Source organism: Protopterus annectens, chromosome 1.part1 (genome assembly GCF_019279795.1).
Source record: "Protopterus annectens isolate FY-2018-M chromosome 1.part1, PAN1.0, whole genome shotgun sequence".
NCBI lineage: Eukaryota > Metazoa > Chordata > Ceratodontiformes > Protopteridae > Protopterus > Protopterus annectens.
Window position 1 is genome coordinate 1,106,850,906 of NC_056726.1, and position 19,609 is coordinate 1,106,870,514.

A 19,609-nucleotide genomic window follows, 5' to 3' on the forward strand; every position below is an offset into this window, starting at 1 on the left:
TTGCTTGATCAATAACCACTCCAAGAAGTTTAGTCTGGGAGGCTGGGGTAATAGCAGTATTATCTGTTGAGAGGATTTATTGATCTATTGAAACAGGACTTTTGTACAATATAAATAAATGAGGAGGGTTACAGCTGATAAATCTTACTGTTTTATGTTGAACTAGGTTAACTTGAATTGTGGACTATAAGATAAAGAAAGATAAGCTTTGTATAAATATATTACAAGTAACAAAAGGATATAATTTTAAGATAAATGAAAAAATGAAATATGAGTTAAGATTGTGGAGAATATATTAAACTTAGAGACTATAAGTTGAATGATGTAGGAATGGTCAAAAAGTAGAAAAGAAAGGCATGATAAAATAATGGGAAATGTTATCAATAGAACCATGAGGTGAGATGAGAGATGAAGAGAAATGTAATATAAAAGAAAAAGGGATTTTTAAAAGGCTTATGTTTATGTTAAGAAAATTACCAGGGAAGGGAATGATGAAATATAAAAATATATGTATAAAGAAAGTGTTATGTGTGCCATGGGAAGGGAACTATGAATCATGCCAAACATGTTGCCATAAATATCCAGCCACAGTAAAGCAAATGGAGTACAACTAAAAGGTTCAGTTGGAAAAGATTCAGCTCTTCCTTTTTTCCTCAAAAAATGTTTTATTTTTGATTAAAATAACATTTACATAATATGTTTAAATATCATTTTAAATAACTATATACAATATTTACAATAGCCTGACTTTCAGTTATATACACTGTATGGTATTAAATATAGAATTAACAGATCAGTTATCAGAGATACAATATTGATTATTACAGAGTGTCCAACAAAGATATAACTTTCTTCCAAGGATTATTTACCAATGGCCTGGGATAGATTCGTAGTTCTTTGATTTTTATTTCCATCGATGCAGTTGTCTTCAGTAAAGTGTAGAATTCTTCCAAGGTCGGGGGTGTATTTGAATTCCACCTTCTGGTTACGCATATTCTAGATATAGCAAGTATTGTCCATAACAAATACATAGGTTCATAGGTTCATAGGTTCATACTAGGCTATCTGCCCTAGGGCATTTATAAGCCTAGCCAGAGTGTGTTTGGCTTTCGCCACCCATTTTAAATTAATTTTGCTATGCCCTTTTTCAGGGTTAGTATACTGTGCCTCTGTCTAACAGTGACACAGAAGTGATACCCAGGGTAAACCTATGATCTCCCATCCACTCATCAAGATTCCTCTTGAAGAGAGAGTCAAAGAAGGACTCTGCCTAACCTGGACTGGGATTTTATTCCAGAGTGAAGGGAGCCTCTGGGTTATGAATCTGTCCCTCCAGCATGTCCTATTTATTTCAGTGCTGAGGTTCAAGTCTCTCGAGCGTGTGGCTCAATGGGATTTGGATTTTCTGAGGTGCAGCATGTCCATTAATTCTGGCTTGGACATGGCTTTATACGTCAGGCACAGATTGCCTCTGAGCAGGTGGTATGCCACTGAGTATAGCTGGAGTTTCTTTAACCGGGCAGCATATGGCATCTGTTTGAGCCCTTTGATCCTCTTGGGGAGGTACTTTTGGGGTCTTTCCAGTTGCTGCAGGTGTCTGGTAAGGTACATCCCAAAAGGGGTATTGTACTCAATTATGGGCCTGATGAGGGATGAGTAAAGAGGCACGATGACCTCCCCTGATCTAGATGTGAATCCCTTCATGATTAGGTGGGCTATATAAAATGTTTTTCTAACCACTTTGGCCATGTGGTTGTCAAATGAGAGATTGCTATCAACTTGGGTCCCCAGGTCCCTAATTACTTCTTCTGTACTTAATGGATTACCACCTATGTGGTAATTTGTGTGCACTTTGTTTTTGCCAAAGGGAATGACTATACACTTTTTGGCGTTTAGCTTGAGGCCATGGCTCTGGCACCAGTTGTCTGTTTCTATGAGACCCTTTCGGAGGATGCTTGTGTCAGCTGGAGAGTTGATTATGGCACCCAGTTTGCAGTCATCTGCGAACTTGGTCAGCCACAGTCCTTCCGTGTTGGCCTGTACCTCCGAGAAATATATACCGAACAAGAGAGGTCCCAGGACTGAGCCTTGTGGGACGCCACTTGTAACTGGTTTGGAGTCTGACATGGCTCCAGCAATTCTAACCATGTGGGTTCTGTAGTTGAGCCAGTTTGCAACCCATCTAGAGACATAGGGGTTTATATTTAAGCTGGTGAGCTTATCTATAATGCCCAAGTGGGGTATTGTATCAATGACTTTTGCGAGATCCAGGTAGGCTGTGTGGACCACCTTCCCCTCGTCAATGGCCTTGGTGACTGTTTCAAAGAAATCAAACCAGGTCTAAGAGGCAGGATCTGCCCTTAACAAAGCCGAACTGGGTAGGATCCAGTGTCTGTAGGTCCCCAATACCTTTATTTATGAGGTCCATGATGATCCCTTCCATAGCTTTGCAGACCAAGCTAGTCAGGCTTATGGGGCGATAGTTTTCATGATCCGTTGAGGCACCAGCTTTGTGGAGAGGGATTACTGTTGCTGTATGCCACTCTTTGGGTAGATATCCTGTAGTAAGGCTGAGATTGAACAATAGTTTTATGTTTGGGTTTAGCTCTTCTTGGAGTTCATGTAGGGTGCAACCTGGGACACCGTCTGGTCCCATTGATGCTGTGTTTTTTGCTTTAGAGAGGGAAGCTCTTACCTGAGCATCTGAGATGTCAGGGGGGCAGCACTCTGCTGGGATAGATATTTGACCTTTTGGCGGGGAGGGGGGAGAAGTTTGTGCTGAACCTGTCAGCTAGGATGTTGGCAATGTCTGGGGGTTCGGTGTATTTTTGTCATTTTGGACTAATTCTGAGCATATCTGGGAATTCTTACCCAGGTTCCTAACATAATGAAAGAAAGCCTTGTGACTATCCTTAGTGTCCTGTGCAATTTTTCTCTCGAAGCTGGCCTTAGACGATTTTATGAGTGCCCGTAGCTTTTTGCTAATACTGATCAGAGATGCCTTCCCTTTTTGGGATTTTTCTCTATCATGTAGTAGCTTCCTCCTTCTGTTGTATAGTTTGTTTATGGCTGGGGTCCACCAGAGTGGACGTCTGCCTTTGGAGGATTGGATCTTGGTTTTATTTGGGATTGCATGATCCATGCATTCCTGAAGGTGTTCATATAATGCGTATATAAAGGATTCTGCGGTCTGGGCCGTATTTTCCACAGACCCGGGGTCTTTGAAGGATTCCACCTCAGTTTTGAGGAGTGTGAAATTTGCTTTAGAGAAGTTTTTCACTGTGGTTTTCAGGGCAGGGAGTGGAGTCGGGATGTGAATATCCAGTGAGATTAGTTTATGGTCTGATCTTACCAGTGAGGGATACACTTCTGGTCCAGAGCATAGAGTGTCCATGTTGGTGATGATCAGGTCCAGTATGTTTTCCCCTCTTGTGGGAGTGGTAACAAGTTGTTCCATAGCATTTGAGTTTATAAATTCTAGGAACCTTTGGTCTAGGGTGTTGGAGCTAGATTAATGCTCCCAGTCTATGTTTGGGTAGTTGAAGTCGCCCAATATAATGGTGTTTGGAGAGACCTCCATATTTTCCAGTGTTCTCAGGAAGCTGAGTGGGGTTCCTGGGTTTGGGAGGGTGGTCTGTAGCAGGCTATAAACTGGAAGGCAGTTTTACCCACTGTTAGTTGCACATGGATAGTCTCTGATGCTTTGTGCTGTGCCACCAACCTGGAGGTGTGGGTATCTTTGACGAATATTGATACTCCCCCTCCTTTTGTGGTTCAGTCCAAGTTTTAGGGCCAAAAAGCATGGTATGAGGTATAACCTGGTAGTGCTGGGGTGCTCTCAGGAGCCTTGATCCAGATTTCTGTTACTGCACAGATATCGATGTTCTCCATGTAAGGAGAGTTTTGAGTGCATGCATCTTGAGGTTTAGACTTCTGGCATTGAGTAGCATTACTCTTAGTTTCTTATCCCTTGTGATACCTATGGAGGTGGGTTTGTCTTTTGAGCCTTGCTTAAAAAAGGCACTATGGGGGTAGCAAGAGCCTTTGCCAATATCCGAAAGCCCAGGGGTGACAGGTGCAAGTCGTCCCTATCGAAGCATCGTGGCTTGTTGAGCATGTCGTCCCAGGCTGACAGGCATTGGATCCCCTTTGAATGACACCAATACTTAAGCCAATTGTTGAAATTGATCATCTTGTCTTCATATTGTGGCATCATTCTTGGTGAGGGTAAGATGCTACTCGAGGTCAGGGTCATACCAGCCTCAGCTACATGCTCAGAGAGTTCCTCTATGTTTCTTTTCATGTAGTCCAGGGAGGTATGTCTCAGGTCATTCACACCAGCATGGACAATGACTGAGTCATATTTGTACTTGCCTTGGAGTGACCTGAGTGCTTGTGTTATGTGGCGGATCCTAAAGCCCGACAGGCAGCTCACCGTGACCTTCTCCTTGTTCAGCCTGGTGAGCGGGACGTCAGTGTGCCTGACGATAGAGTCACCTATTACAAGTGTATCAGGTGTGTTGTTTAGCCTTAAGGGCTGTGACTGTTTGGCACACTGGCTTTGTGAGCTATGTGTTGTATGTATTTTGTTTTGGTGTAGTGGTTGCTTGGGTGTCTGCTTTGGAGGTGTCTGCTGCTTAGGCAGATTTTTATTTAGAGCCTCTGAGTATGTTTTTATGTGTTTATGTGTTTGGTTTGCTGTCATGGTAGGTCTATGTGAGACTGGAATTGTAGTGAGTGTGGTTTTCTTCTCCTCCTGAATGGTTACGCCAGTACTGAGTTGAGAGAGCTTAGCCTCCAGTTTGGCTATATGGTTGCATGTCTTACATGTTGGAATTTGTTGGGAGGAGGACAGGGTTGTCTGTGTACATGAGGCATTTGTAACATTGCCTCAAGATTCCCAGATTCACCAGCTGGACCGGAGAGGAGATTGACAACTGACCTTTGGACATGCTAGAATAGTATTAGGAAGTCCTTTATAATTGAAAAAAAAGGGCCAATGGGGAACAAGGTACTCAAGGGGAGTTTGTGAGGGTGTAGTGCTTTTAATTTTTTAGTGCTGACTTATATAATTGCTTTAGTGAGCAAGTGCCAGGTAACTTAAATGCAATGTGTTACAGGTAACTTAAATGCAAAAACAACAAACAGTAACTTTCTTTCAAGTGAAACAAGGAAATAAGTACAGTAAGCAATGCAGATATCACTAGGGATCCACAGAAGCGTGAAACACCGCATTTTAGGTGGAATTAGCTTTTCAGGGAAATAACAAGCAAACAAACAACAAGCATACAAACAAAGCTAGATTCAGCAGGCCTGAATCTAGTCTATGCTACAGTAAACAAGGTGCACCAATTTCAGTAAGAAACAGTTCAAATATGCAGGCACTATAAGCCTTTAACCAGAAATTCCCAGCTCAGAAGGGCAGAGTCCAGCCTCTCCTCCCACAAGAGTGCAGACCACGAACCCTTTTAATGTAAAATAACTGGCCTGAAGCCCAAGTGCTTAAACCAGAACTAATACACTTTTAGAATAACAGACACTGAGCCTTCAATCAGCAGTTCCCAACTTAGAAGGATGTAGGCTACCTGTCCTGCCACCACAGTGCAGGCCACAAACCTTCCTAATGTAAAACAACTGGTCTGAAACCCAAGTGCTTAATCCAAAAGACTTAGAATGATAGCTACACTTTAATCAAGTTACTACCAAGCAGTAATAAATACAATTGAATACTTTAAAGAATGCCTGGATTAGTGCTCAAGTTATACAAACAAAGCTGGATTCAGCAGGCCTGGATCTAGTCTATGCTACAGCAAACAAGGTGTACCAATTTCAGTAAGAAGCAGTTCAAATATGCAGGCACTATAAGCCAGAAATTCCCAGCTCAGAAGGGCAGAGTCCAGACTCTCCTCCCACAAGAGTGCAGGCCACGAACCCTCTTAATGTAAAATAACTGGCCTGAAGCCCAAGTGCTTAAACCAGAATTAATACACTTTTAGAATAACAGACACTGAGCCCTCAATCAGCAGTTCCCAACTTAGAAGGATGTAAGCTACCTGTTCTGCCACCACAGTGCAGACCACAAACCTATTTGTCTTATTCAGCTAGGGACCTTCATTTACATTTAGTATAATCAATGCTTTAATTAAGGTAAAGGATTTATTAAATAAAGCTTGTAAAAATGTATTCCATTCCAATATGATTTAATTTTATTACATTCATAAAAAATATGAATCCAGTCTGATTTATTTGCCTTTTCACACCTCCAGCAAGAAAACATTTGTAGTAGTACTGATCCAACCATTTGTAGTAGTACTGATCCAACCATTTGTACTAGTACTGATCAAACCATCTGTAGTAGTACTGATCAAACCATCTGTAGTAGTACTGATCCAACCATTTGTAGTAGTAATGATCAAACCATTTGTAGTAGTACTGATCCAACCATTTGTAGTAGTACTGATCCAACCATTTGTAGTAGTACTGATCAAACCATTTGTAGCAGCACTGATCAATCCATTTGTAGTAGTGCTGATCAAACCGTTTGTAGTAGTACTGATCAAACCATTTGTAGTAGTACTGATCAAACCATTTGTAGTAGTACTGATCAAACCATTTGTAATAGTACTGATCAACCCATTTGTAGTAGTACTGATCCAACCATTTGTAGTAGTACTGATCAACCCATTTGTAGTAGTACTGATCAAACCATTTGTAGTAGTGCTGATCAAACCATTTGTAGTAGTACTGATCCAACCATTTGTAGTAGTACTGATCGAACCATTTGTAGTAGTACTGATCCAACCATTTGTAGTAGTACTGATCAAACCATTTGTAGTAGTACTAATCAAACCATTTGTTGTAGCACTGATCCAACCATTTGTAGTAGTACTGATCAAACCATTTGTAGTAGTACTGATCAAAACATTTGTAGTAGTACTGATCTTTTTAATTCTATCTGGTGTTAAAATGCTCTACATAAGTATTTCCAGTTAAAAACTTTCCAGTACTCTGTGTTAAAGGTGTAATTAACTGATAGTAAGATGTTAGTTTTAATTTCTTCTGTTAACTGCAATGACTGACCTTTTGTTAAGAACTGTCAGTATGATGGTTTGGGAATTGTTTTATATGTTATTAACTCTTTATATAGATTTGAAATTGAATTTTTCTTTTCACAACTATTATATATAAATTCATAAAGAAAACTTATTAGATTTGGAATATCTTTAAATGAGGAATAATTAATTAATCTGCATAAATCTTGAGTGTACATTAGAATGCTTTGTTAGGTTAACGAGTCCTGTGTTGGAATATTGTAAGCAGTTTTTATCATATGTATATCTAAAACATTTAATTTATTTACACATTGAAACCAGCATAAGAATCAATTTTGTTCCCAGGAAGTTATTGTTTCCCTATATATTTTGTGAGGAAAGTTCTTAGTGATGGTAAATGGGGTTACAAGATCAAACCAAAGTTTTCGATCTATGTTTGCACTGATAAGTTTCCTAAAGGAATTGATGTAATGATTAATCAGTGTTGTTTTAGAAAGTTTTGTTATATTATATTGTATACTTATGCATAGTATGTACCAGGGTTTGTTTTATTTGTCTACTATTAAAAATGTTTTTAACAGATTAAATTCATTTGTTAATATAGCCATTTTTAATTTTTTCCAGTTGGCAAAATAATTTGGGTTTAGCCAGTCTATTGTAGTTTTAAGCACAGATGCTTTTATATATGTTTCTATTTCTGAGACTTTCAATCCTTCTTGTTTCCAGGGACTAATGTGATGAGTTAGAGCTACTCTATTCTTTTTGGGATACCATAAAACTTTTATTAAACATGAGTTTATTTCTTTAGGAATGCATCTTTCAGAAATTAACTGTATTGCTAGTGCTACATATAGTATTTTTGGCAATAAGACCATTTTTATTAATTGCAATCTTTCTTCAAAAATGAATATAATTTTGTTCCACTTTTCTATATATCTTTTACTGTTTCAATAATGTTTTTATAATTTATTAATATTGTTTCATTTATATTTTTGCATAACACTATTCCTAAATAATTTAGCATAAGTTTTTGTTTTCCTATGATGGATTAATCTGTAACTTGTAGTTCATTTTTCTTATTTAAAAATAGAAATTTTGATTTTGCTCTATTAAAGTGTAGACCTGAAATCTTATAAAAGTTCTCCATTAAATATTCTAGCTCTCCTAATGACTCTCTGGAGTTTGATAGGGTTAATAAAATATTATCAGCAAAAAGCATTATTTTAGATATGTACTGGTCATAGACTTCTTTTATTTTTATTCTTGGATTATTGCGTATTATTTCTGCAAGTATTTCTATAGCCAAAGCAAATAAAACAGGAGAAAGGGGGCATCCTTGTTTAGTACCTTATGTTATATGATTAGATTCTGAGGTGAACGGACCTAATATAATGCAAGCTAAATTATTAATATATATGTTTTTTAGTAATATGATGAAGGGTAGAGGAAATTCAAATAATGCTAAAGTTTTAACTAGATATTCCCAGTTGAGGGAATCAAAGGCTTTCTCTATGTCTAATCTGATTACAAGTGTTTCTCTATCTTCTTTATTCACACAATCTATAACAGTAAGTATCCTTTTAATATTATCATGTGTGTGCCTGTTATATAAAAATCCAGTTTGATCATTATTAATTGTCTTTGAAAGTGGGATTTTCATTCTGTTAGCTAGGACTGACATGAATAGTTTGTAATCATTATTCAGTAATGATGTAGGCCTGTATGAGTTTCAAATGTCTGATGGTTTATTATCTTTTAGAATTGGTGTTACAGATATTTCCATGAGGGTGGTATTTTTGCTTCTGACTGGACTTCTAGCAAAGTTTTATGAAAAAGGGAGATTACTGTTGAAGGAAAGCATCTGTAAATTTCCGTAATTATACCATCCATCCCTGGAGCTTTGTTAGATTTATTTTATTTTATTTTGTCAACAATTTATTTGTAGGATATAGGTTTTTGTAGGTCTAGTTTTAAGTTTTCTGGATTTTTTTATATTGATAAGGTTTGTATCCAAGTTTATTTGGTTGGTATCTAAATCTTCTTTTTTAAAGTGTTCCATATAATGGAACCAAAATGCTTCAAGGATGTCTCCTATACCTGATACTTTTTCCCCTTTCTTTTCATGATATATGCTACTAATATTATTTGCTTTAGATTGTATTTTAATTCTTGTAGATAAGTTATGTAGATATCTGGGGAAGATGGCTAATGAGTTTATTTTTAATTTTTCCAAGGCTATACAAGTTTTGTGTGTTAGAATTTCATTATATTTTTTATTTAATTCCTCTATTTCTTTTTTGACTTCTGGAGAACTCTGATTTTTTTTTTAGATTTTGTTGTCAAGAGTCTGGTTTGCAAGTCTAATGATTCAGATTCCCACTCTCTAACTTTGTTGTTGTACGAGCTAAGGGTCTTAACAAATAAATATGCTTTTAATAAGTCCCAGACAATGACTGTACTGATTTCGGTTGTATTATTAATTTCAAGAAATAATTGTAGTTCTGACAACATCCAGGTTTTGAATTCTTTAATTTTCATGATATATGATGGAATTCTAGTTGAGAGGATCAAAGGTTTAAACTCTATTTGGAGCTTCATTATTAGAGAGTCATGATATGAGAAGGGGCATGGAACTATTGAGAAGTTGAGGATTTTTGTTCTTGAACGACGCATAATTTGTCTGTTCTGGTTTGTGTTCCAAATCTATGGTCTTTATGGAAAAATAATAAGGCTTTATCATCTTTTACTTTAAAATTGTCTATTAAATGAAATGAATCAATCCATCTTTTTTAAGGATTTTGAAATAGTTGCTATGTGAAAAGACTTCTTGGTGGTTTCAGAAGATCCTAAGGTACAGTTAAAGTCTCCTCCCAGTAAGATTTCCTTTATAATTGTTGGAAATAAAATCTATATATATTTTAACAGTTCCTGTTCCATTTCCTGGGAACCAATATAGATTAGCTAAGGTCCATATTATGTTATTAAATTTATTTATAAAAAATGTTAGTAGACCTTCTTTGTCTTCATATTTATAAATAACTTTTGGAGTGATAATGTTTTTCTTCCAGAGAATTGATACTCATTTTGTCTTTGTTCTATAGGAGGATTGAGCTAAGACTGTATAGTCCTTAGAGTTCCAAATAAAGCTATAATTAGTCTTAAAATGTGTTTCCTGGAGAAATACTACTTGTGCTTTATTAGCTTTATATATTTTAATAAGTTTGATCTTTTAGTTGCATTATTTAAGCCATAAGTATTTAATGATAAGAATGTTAAATCCATTTCAAGTTATTGTTGGAAGAAATACGTTGCTTCTTTTTTTTTTTTTTTTTTTTATTATAGTCGTTATACCATATTCTCTGATAACATTGAATGTTATTTTTTATGTGTAAACTTGGTAGTGCAATTTAATGTTCTTCTTTAAATACAAGTAGGGTAAAATTCTGATCAGGCTTTAAAAAAGTACTTCTATAAAGCATTAATTCTAAAGTATCAAATACAAGTAAATATGAATTTCCCATTAAACATGGAATGCAAGTCATTCCTAATCCAACAGATAAAGATAGATGTATTGGATTATCTCTCATACCTTTAACCAATATCAACTGAGCTCCATATGTTAAATTATTATATGGAGAATTTTCTTAAAAGAGATATGAAATTCTATATTATTCTATTTTTATTCTATAGCATTTTATATATCAAGATGGAATGTTAGTAGTGTAAACAATTGTGTTGACTTAGAAAATATCCAATATTTAGTTACCCTGAAGAGATCCCAAACATGTCAGATATTTCTTTTTTGGATAAATTAAATGCAACAGAGGAGCATACACTAAATAGGCCAACAACAAATAGATTATAACTGAAATTATTTGACTAAAAGGACTCTGTATTAGACGATGAGTGATTACCAATGAAATATGAATTTACTGTAGGTGTACTGTCTTCCTTTACTTTCCCACTCTTCAGCTCACCAACTTCAACTTACACTTATGAAAAGACATGACTTATCAGTGGTATCCTGACTCTGAGTAGAGGTGCCCTACATTCTAGTGTGCAGTGCTTTTACAAATTTATAGATTTACAAAGCAGAGTCTAAGAATGAACTATGATCACCCTGACAATTCCCATCCTGCAGAGGGCACCTCCTGTTTCCAGAATGGGTAATCACATCAGGTCTAGAATGAATGTGTAGGTACCTATATGGTAATCAAGACTTACGTTAGGTAAGTATTAATCAAATAGTATTTAGAGCATCTTAGAGAATTCTTGGGGCAGTTAGAATACTATTAAACCTCCCCTCCCTTTACCAAAAACAGAGATTTCCCTTCCCTTTCTTTCCCTTGTTTTAAATCAGTACTAATAAAAGAAATTCAGTAAACACAGGTAAACAGAAATAACATTCAGTAGTCCGTGTTGTACATGACTCGCAATCCATTAAACAAGTCAGTGACTAACATCACTTTAGTAAACATTATAAAGACAAATTGGAAATAATTTCCTAGCTCTTTAAATTTTCAGATAAAGAAAAAATTTAACAATAAGCTATTTTAACTAAAAGTGTAAAGCATTTCAATTTTTCCTTGCATATACACATGTCTACTTATATTCTAGTGTCAGTAGCTGTCTTTAAAATCTGTACAATACTTCACATCAAATCATTCCTTTTTCAATTCAGGTTTTGTTTTGTCAAAACGGCAACAATATCTCAAGGGCACAATTAATATTTAGACTGATGTTTCAAATAAATAACTTGCCAGTTGCCAATTGAGTTAGTTTAGAATGTATGGTTAGTGCAAATATAGCATGTTGCAAAAATAATATATATTTTTTCATGTGCTCTAGAGACTGTCATATGTAAGTGACATATATAATGTAGCCTATATAGAGCAGATAGCTTATGAATTCAGGTTGTTAAAGTAAGTTATGCTTATTAATCAGGCAGTTTCATTTAAATTCACAAGTAATTTGGGGACATTTCAGTTGAGTTTCCAGGAATGTGCAATCCAATGTGAGTAATTGAGTCCACTTTTCCTCCAAAATTTGTCACAATTCATTAAACAAAGCAGAGTCTAACATCTGTCTAATAATCATTATAAAGACAAAGTACAGTAATTTCCTAGCTCTTCAAACTTTCTGATATCGCAAAATGTTGACAGCAAGCTATTTTAACTGGAAGACTAAAACATTTCAATACTTCCTTGTGAATATACATTTTTACTTTTACTGTCGTGTCAAGAACTGTCTGAAATCTATGCATTACTTCACTTCTTTCAAGTCATTCATTTTACAGTTCAGATTATAGGTTCATAGATTCATAGGTAGGTACTAGGCTATCTGCCTGAAGACATTTATAAGCCTAGCCAGAATGTGTTGGCTTTCGCCGCCCCCTTAGATTAGTTCCCTGTGCTTCTGTCCAGCAGAGCTACTGAAGTGATCCCCGAGGTAAACATTCTGTTTCCCATCCACTTGCCAAGATTTCTTTTGAAGAGTGTTAGTGAGGAGCTCTGCCTGATGTAGATTGGGATCTTGTTCCAAAGTATGGGAAGTCTCTGCAACAGGAATCTATCTCTCCAGCATGTCCTATTTATTGTTGTGGTGAGGTTTAGATCCCTAGAGCATGTGGCTCGCAGGGATAAGGTTTTCTTTAGGTGGAGCATGTCCATCAATTCTGGGTTGGACACGGCCTTGTATATCAGGCAGAGATCACCTCTGAGTAGGCGGTATGCAACTGAGTACTGCTGTAATTTCTTCAGTCGAGCTTCATAGGGCATATATTTGAGGCCAGTGATCCTCTTGGTGAGGTACTTCTGTGGTCTTTCCAGCTATTGCAGGTGTCTTGTAAGGTACATCCCAAATGGGGCATTGTAATCTATGATCAGTCTGATGAGTGATGAGAAGAGGGGTAGAATGACCTCTTTTGTTCTGAATGCGAACCCTTTTGTGATTAGGTGGGCCATGTAGAAGAATTTTCTAACCACTTTGGCAATGTGATTATCAAAGTTGAGATTACTATCTACTTGGGTCTCCAGATCGTTTATTATGTCTTCCGTATTTAGGGGACTACCACCTATGTGGTAGTTTGTGGGTACTTTGTTTTTTCCAAAGGGGATGAGTATGCACTTTTTGGCATTTAGCTTGAGGCCATGATTTTTGACACCAGGTATCCGTCTCAGTGAGAGCCTCTTGGAGGATGTCTGTGTCAGCCAGAGAGTCAATTATAGCCCCTAGTTTGCAGTCGTCTGCGAACTTGGTCAGCCATAGTCCTCCTGTGCTTGCCTGTACCTCTGAGAAGTATATGCCGAACAGGAGTGGTCCTAGGACTAAGCCCTTATATTTTGTCAAAAGCATTTCAAGGGCACATTTAATATTTAAACTGATATTTTAAATGAATAGCTATCAGTTACCAAGTGAGTTTGTACAGAGTGCGAGGTAACAGCAAAGATAACATGTTGTAAAAAGTAATATGTATCTTTTCATGTGCACTAGAGACTAACAATTTCAAGTAACATATAAATGAAACTTTTAGAGTGCAGACAGCTCATGGAATCAGCATGTTAAACTGAGTAATACTTTTTAATCAAGCAGCTACATTTCAGTGCACATGTAGTTTGGGAACATTTCAGTTGTTTCCAGGAATATGTAATCCTATGAGGATAAATCATAAAATATTTACAAATAGTCCTATTATGTATTTATTTTACCTTGCTTAGGTTGTTTTTCATTTTAATAACTAAACATTACTTTTTCTTATTATTTGTTATCTGTGAGGCTAAATGCACTTCACAGGTTCACAGTGTCCTTAGAAACTGCAGCAAGTGTTTACTGTTGCTATGGCAACGCAAATAGAATGTGAAGAAAGCTTCACTTCCCTTAACCAACAAGTACATTTTCCCTCCTTTTTTATGTATTTGTTAATACGAAAAGGATATAATTCAAAGGACAGACGTACATGAATGGAACATTTCAGAGTTTTTTTTTTCTCAAAAATCTTTTTATTGAAAGATTATAACAAAACATTATTTCAAACGCAATGAAAACCACAGCTTATATATTTGAACATTTAGGAGTTATAAAAAGATTACACACAATGAGAAGGAAATTAAGGTACACTCCCAATGGTTAAAACCAACCTAACTATGTACAAAATATTTACAAAATGGTAACCAAGAACTATATAACTAACATGTATTAAAATCATTGAAAAAATATTAGACAATAACGAGAAAACACAAAAATGATGAAGTACAAGAATTCTCACACATAAATGTAACCCTACTAATAGTCACTATTAATGATATATAATACCTTCTCAATTGCTTTATTGTTAAAAAACATTTTTTAGGAGTCAATGCTAAAATTTTATGTGCAGCAATGTATGAGTGAGCCAAAGATCTAAAGCCAATCCAATTTAATCTAGTACGGTCAAGCCAATTTTTAGAAATATAAAACTTTATCAATGAACAAATATATATGATGACATGTAAGTCAAATTTAGATAAATGTATGACAGGTATATGTAAAATGGCTAATTCCCATGAAAGGGTAGATTTGTGATATCCCATTCTCTGTAGCCTCACTCTCAATGAAGTCCATAGTTTGTGAGTGTGTTGACAGTACCACATAATATGCAGTAGGTCTGCATTTGGTAATGCGCAACAAGGGCATGAAGAAGACTTATTAGCATTAAATTTGTTTAATTTGGATGCTGTGTGGTAAGCATTATTATTGATCATCAATTGAGTATAAAACAACTTCTTAAAAGGAGAGTAATCAAGAGAGATCTTGAAAGCAGATATTTTCAGATCTAATGTTATATGTGGGTTATGCTTGTCCCAGTATTTAGAAAAAAGACAAGAGGAATCATATATTATTTTATTTAACAGGTTATATGATTTGGATAGCATTTTTTCTGGAAGTAAAAGGGTTTGAATTATTGTATTTAGATTCTTAAAATCCCACTCCCTTGGCCCAATATGTTGTAATTTGACTAGAGTTAAATATTTCAGTTGACGTAAGGTAGTAGTATAAGTGCAGTTCACCTTAAATATCTTTCTCAAGTCAGATAAAGATTTATCTTTATGTTTGATGAGATCCCAGACTCTGAGATTTTTGATTTGAGGAAATTTTGTAAGATCAAATTGCATGTTATCTAACTTAAAGTTAGGGTTTAAATGAAATGGCTGTAATAAATAAGGGAGAGTGTTTAATCCCACAAGATTTAATAATTCTTGAAAGGCTCTAGCCTTCTGTTTTAAAAAATTTGAAATTTTAAGAGAGTTCACAACTTCAATAGGTAGAAAAGGGATAACTTCAGGATTAATATTTTTTGTAATAATGTACTGATGCCATAAGTACACCCATTTAGGATAATGTAAATATCCCGAAGTATTCATTCTTGAGATATTTAATATTTTGTTTGCAGAAATAATTAAATAATACAAATAAAAGTTAGGCAATCCCAGTCCTCACTTAGTCTTAGGTGCTGACAACTTAACGTATGAAATTCTAACTGATTTAGGATACCATAGAAATTTAGCTAATTCTATGTTTACCTTATCAAAAAAAACTTTTGGAATAATTTGGTCAGAAGAATTAAATTGAAAAAGAAATTTGGGGAGAATATTCATTTTGATTATTGCAGCTTTGTATAGTAATGACAAATTCAAGATTTCCCACCTACGTAGATCCAATACAATTGATGCCCAAACCTTAGACAAATTATTTTGAAATGCTGATATACCATTGTGATTCATATGAATACCCAAATATTTAACCTCATATGTGATTTTAAAAGAAGCTTCTTGAAATAAGTATATTTTATGGGCTCGGGGATTTAAAGGGAAGATATGTGTTTTGTATGTATTAATAAGATAGTCTGAGGCAAGTGAGAAATTCGCCAGAGATTTAGTCAATTTTTCAAGATCAGTAATCGGTGTTTGGAAGTATATAACTAGGTCATCAGCAAAGGCTGACAGTAAAAGATTAGTATTCAAGATTCTAGGGATCCTATGGAATGATATTTGCGCTAAATGAAGTAATAAAGGCTCTATGTATAGATTAAAGAGAAAGGGAGAAAGTGGGCACCCTTGCCTAGTACCATTTGTAATTTTAATAGGATTAGAAGTAATTCCATTAATATGCAATAGGGTATACGAGTCTATATATAGAGTTTTAATTAGGTTTATAAAAGTAACAGGTAAATTAAAGCACACCATTGTTTGAAATAACAAATTCCAATTAACTCTGTCAAAAGCCTTCGAAGCATCCAATATCAATGCATACATAGGAGTAATATTAAACTTAGTACGGTGAATGATGGATTCTAACGTTAAAGTATTGTCCCAAGCATGTTTACTAGACATGAAACCCGATTGGTCAGAAGAAATTATAACTGGCATAACTTTTTTCAATCTATTAGCCAGAATGGAAGCTAAAATTTTGATGTTTATATTAATTAAAGAGATAGGCCTGTAATTATCTGGATCTGTTTTTTCTTTATTATTTTTCGGAATTAAGATAGTCTTAGAAGTGTTCCAATGTAAATCAGAAATGTCATTCATTTTTATATAATTATAAATTTTAAGAAGAAAAGGGGCTAGGAACATTTTAAAAGTTTTAAAGAATTCAGCGGTATATCCGTCAGGACCAGGTGCTTTAATATTTTTTAACCTATCAATAGAATCATAAATTTCTTGAATAGTTAAAGGGGCAGAGAGAATTTTCTGTTGTTCGTCATTTAACTTGGGGAAAATTATAGAACCCAAAAAATCATCAATATGGTCTTTAATCTTAGAATTAGGAGTTTTTGAGTATAGACTCGTATATAAGGAAGTAAATATTTGCATAATGTCTTCATCAGAATTATAAATCTGATTGTTATAGTGTATGGGTGGTATCCGAGGCCTGGAGAAATTATTTTAAAGAATCCGTGCTAACACTTTAAAGGGCACCTGAGCCCATTCAGAATAAGTAGCCAGAAGTCTTTGTTCTAAAATAGAAAGGTTATGTTGATGTAAAGAAAGCAATTCCTTCTGGGCATCAAGTAATTGTTTGTAATTCTCGGGATTAGGATTCATTCTATATTTGTCTTCAAGAGATACAATGTTATTTTTAAGAGAAAGACCTCTAACTCTATAAAACTTTTTAAGATATGAGGCCTTACTAATTAATAAGCCCCTTAACATTGCTTTACATGCAACCCATTGAATATCGTAGGGTATATTAGTTGAATCCAAATTAACTTCCATTTCCTGAATTATTTGTGTACATAGAGTTTTAGTTTCACTGTTAGAAAGCAGATTGTTATTTAATGACCATGACTTGCCCCTTGATATTATTGGAGGATGTACGTCCAAACGTAATTTCATAGGTTCATAGGTTCATAGGTTTATACTAGGCTATCTGCCCTAAGGCATTTATAAGCCTAGCCCAAATTATTGTGGCTTACGCCACCCCTTATATGAAAAAATACTGTGCCCATTAGTTTGTTGTGCCTCTGTCCAGCAGTGACCCAGAGATGATTCCCGGGGTAAACCTACGATCTCCCATCCACAGGTCTAGATTTCTCTTGAACAGAGTCAGCGAGGTGCTCTGCCTCACATGGACCGGGATTTTATTCCACAGCATAGGGATTCTCTGAGTGATAAATCTATCCCTCCAGCACGTCCTATTTATATCCGTGCTAAGGTTTAAGTCGCTTGCTCTAGTGGTTTTGGTGGATTTGGATTTTTTGAGGTGGAGCATGTCCATTAATTCCGGGTTGGACATGGCCTTGTATGTCAGGCACATGTCACCTCTGAGCAGACGGTATGCGACTGAATAGAGCTGGAGTTTCTTCAATCTGGCAGCATATGACAGATTTTGGAGTCCCTTTATCCTTTTGGTGAGGAACTTTTGGGGTCTCTCCAATTGCTGCAGATGTCGGGTGAGATACATCCCGAATGGGGCATTGTACTCGATCATTGGTCTGATAAGTGAAGAGTACAGGGAACAATGACCTCACGAGATCTGGATGTGAATCCCTTCATGATCAGGTGGGCAATGTAGAAGGTCTTTCTAACCACTTTAGCAATGTGAGTGTCAAAGAAAGGCCACTGTCAACCTGGGTCCCCAGGTCCCTGATAACCTCTTCTGTGCTTAGTGGATTGCCACCTATATGGTAGCTTGGGGTTACCTTGTTTTTCCCAAAGGGTATGACTATACATTTTTGGCGTTTAACTTCAGGCCATGGCTCTGGCACCAGCTATCTGTTTCCGTGAGTCCCTTCTGAAGGATATCTGTGTCCGATGCACTTTCCACTATGGCCCAGTTTGCAGTCATCTGCAAACTTTGTCAGCCAAAGTCCTCCCATGTTGGCCTGTACTTCTGAGAAGTAGATGCCAAACAATAGGGGCCAAGGACCGAGCCCTGTGGGACACCACTTGTGACCGGCTTGGAGTCTGACACAGCGCCAGCAACTCTAACCCTGTGGGTTCTGTCCTTAAGCCAGTTTGCAACCCATCTTGTGACATATGGGTTTACATTTAAGCTGGTAAGTTTTTCTACAATACCCGAGTGGGGTATTGTGTGAAAGCCTTTGCAAGGTCAAGGTAGGCTGTATGGACTGCCTTTCCTCATCAATGGCCTTGGTGACTATTTCAAGAAGTCGACCAAGTTCAAAAGGCATGATCTTCCCTTGACAAAGCCAAACTGGGTCGGGTCCAATGTCTGCAAGTCCCCTATATCTTTGTTTATGAGCTCCATTATGATCCTCTCCATAGCTTTGCAGACTAGACTTGTTAAGCTTATGGGGCGGTAATTACCAGGGTCCGTAGAGGTGCCACCTTTGTTGAGTGGGACCACAGTTGCCGTACGCCACTCCTTGGGCACGTATCCTGTGGTAAGGCTGAGATTAAACAGCTGCCTTATGTGCGGGTTTAATTCCTCATTTAGCTCGTGTAGCACACAGCCGGGGACACCATCCGGTCCCATTGATGCTGTGTTTTTAGCTTTAGAGAGAGCAGCTTTCACCTGCACATTTGAGATGTCCAATACAATTCTTGAATGGTCTGAAAAAAATCTTGGTTCAATAGTCATATCTAATATCAAGTGGGTCATAGAGGATGATAAAAGAAAAAAATCAAGTCTCGACCAGGTTTTATAACATTTCGAGTAATAAGTAAATCTAACTTTTTTTTTAGAATAATGAGTAAACTGTAAAGGGTCTATAAGATTAAAATCTAACATAAGTTCCTCAAGGACTACTGATGCTTGATAATTATAAGAAGGTGAGCTACTAGTGCGGTCTAAGACAGGATTTATAACAGTATTCCAATCACCACCCACTAAAACATAATGATTCTTGAATGATGCAATAATGTTAAATATCTGTAAAATAAACATATGTTGTTGATTACAGGGACCATACAAATTTAAAATTAAAAGTGGTTTGTCCAAGTAATGTATGTTAGTGGTAAAATAGCACCATCTACCATTTACATCATAGTTTTCTTCAATAATGACTCCTTGAAAATTCTGTTTTATTATAATGGCAACTCCCCTTGAATTAGATG